Genomic DNA, 2,853 nt, shown 5'->3' with positions numbered 1-2,853 from the left:
AACTAAGATCATCATTTTTGGCTTTAGCTTGAGCTTAATTAATCAATCGAGTTCGAGCTCGAGTTTAATTCTACAGATTCAGGCCCTCGGGAGTCGTCGGCTTGTTCGAGCTCAATGAGATCAATTTATCAAAGAAAGATTCATTCAAGATCATCAACTGTATTATACAAACTTTTAGATGAGGCAGTATATGTGATTAACAGTAGCATGTCTGCCCTAAGACTAGGTGGATCCATAGTTAACAGTTTGATCTATGCTTTAAGTGCAAGTAGTATCTGTGATTAACAACGTGATGTGTGCTATTAGATTAGGTAGTATCTATTACAAACAAATAAGGACAATTATATAAGTCACAATTGATAATCAGTTGAATTCTTTTTTTTTTTTAATCATTGCTCTACATAACGTTACGAAAACCAAAATCGTCAAAGCCACACACTTTAAAACTATCAATACAAAATCACAACAGAAACAGAGCCACCCCTACCAATAGCCAATATCCAGCAGAGACCCCCAAACAACACCTACACCCACAAACAACATGCAAGAGAGACCACGAGACCACTAAATCACACCCGCAACAATCAAGCGTATTGCCCTATTTCTGGACATTGTACAAAGCTTATAAGGAATTACTTACTGTATTTGTATATATGTAGTTGTGCCTTGGTGCTTTTACAAATAAAGTTCATCGCAACACCCAAAACCACAACCACACCCACAACAAAGGAAAAAGTCAAGAAGACCCAAGCAAAAGCCACTATGGTGAAACAAGAAGCATCAAATCATTACTACAGAGAAAAATGGAGAGGCCCCAAGGCACAAAAAATGTGGTAAAATGGGATGCATCAAATCGCCACCATAGAGGACAACTGAGAAGCCTCAATGTCAAAACTGCATAAGTAAAATTAGAAGTCCCACAACCACCACCACACAGACCAACCGAAAAAACCCCAATGACACAACAACATAAGTAAAATGAGAAGCACAAAACCAACACCACATGGGACAATCGGGAAACCCCAATAACCACATAAGTAAAATGAGAAGCATCAAACCACCACCAGATAGGTCCATCGAGAGGCCCCAATGGCAAACCACATAAGTAAAACGAGAAGTACTAAACTACCAACACATAGGACAACCGAGAAGCCCTAATGTCACAACCATATAAGTAAAATGAGAAACACCAAGAACACAACCACATAGGCCAACCAAAAAGCCCTAATGACATAATCACATAAGTAAAATGAGAAGCAAAAAATATCATCACATAGAACAATCTAGAAGCCCATGGCCAATGGCACTATCATATGGGTAAAATGAGAAGCACCAAACCACCATCACATAGGACAATCGAGAAGCCCTAATGAGAAATGACACAATCACAAAGTAAAACAAAAAACAATAAATTAGCACCACAATGGAAAACCGAGAAACCTCAACCCATAATCATATATGTAAAACGAGAAGCGACATACACCACCACATAAAACAAACAATGACACAACCACATAAGTTAAATGAGAAGTCCCAAATCGAAATCACCGCCACAGAGAAAAACTAAGAAGCCTCAAGGCACAATCACATAGGTAAAACGAGAAACAACAAACCATCACCACAGAGGAGAATGTGAAAGGTGGTAAGGATTGTAGAGATACATACATAAAGAGGCGACTACAGATTCTGGAGAAAAGAGAAGAGGATCGCAAATATTCCCTAACACCAAATGCCCACAACGAAGCCAAAAAGAGCGAGAAGAATGAAGGGGTAATATCGGGGATAGAACAAGTATATTAACGAATTGATGAGGGGGGAGATGGTAAATGCGGTTCAAGACTGCGATTAGAACCATGAAACTGAGAGTGCAGCTACCATCCACGGCTTCCCCATTTCCAAAACGGGCTTAATCGATAAACAGGTGAAAAATTGTCTCCCAAACGGCTGTTAACAACTTCTCAAAATGAAAAGCACTCATAAAGCGCTCCCAAATTTACTTTTTATTGTAGATGATTCATTTTGTTAGGTCATATCAAATTATGTACATCATATATTTTCTAACATATCATTTTCCAAAGAATTCAATCGTCTCTCATTTTGTAAAAGTGCATTATTACCTGCTTGCCTGAATAAATGGATACTTTAACCCATGGTCTTATCCATCAAAGAAGAAGGAAAATGCAAAAGATACTAAGAAAAATAATTTCAGCATTGCAGCAAAATCAGATTTTATCCAACACCATTGTGGGGAACATTCAAAACATCTGAATAAATTTTGTTACAGCATCCAGAAGAGTCATTTTGAGATCACCAACACTAGTAATGCTGCAACAGTTGAAAAACCGTGTTATGAAAAATTATTATAAAGAAAAAGCACAATTTTTCTTCATCATGAATCCTTGCTTTTTCTGAAAACATGCCATGATTTGTAATTATGTCAAACCTATGATCATTAGAGTCAAATAAATAAACCTTAGGTTGTGTAAATTCTAGATGCTCATCAAATATGTATTTCTTTAGACAAAAGGTACTATGATTGGTGTTTGATTTGCTAGAAATGCAAACATTTTTTGTTGGTGCATAAGGATTGTTTAGGACCTATTTCCATCATTTGGTTGACAATCATTCTTTTTATTGAAGGGAGCAGCGTTCGAGTTAAGGGAGAATCAAGTTGAATCGTAGATTAAGGTAAGATTAGGGCTACTATTTAATTCGGGTTAGAATTTATTTTACTTCTTTATTAAGAAAAAAACTTCAAGTATATAATAATAATTTTATTATTATTAAAATGTTAATCAGAAATTTTAGGCAGAAGCATAGAGGGTAATCAAGTTGAATTGTAAGAGGGAAAGA

Source organism: Phalaenopsis equestris, unplaced genomic scaffold (assembly GCF_001263595.1).
Source record: "Phalaenopsis equestris unplaced genomic scaffold, ASM126359v1 Scaffold000840, whole genome shotgun sequence".
Classification (NCBI taxonomy): domain Eukaryota; kingdom Viridiplantae; phylum Streptophyta; class Magnoliopsida; order Asparagales; family Orchidaceae; genus Phalaenopsis; species Phalaenopsis equestris.
The sequence above is the reverse complement of the archived record's forward strand: the minus strand, read 5'-3'. Positions refer to the sequence as shown.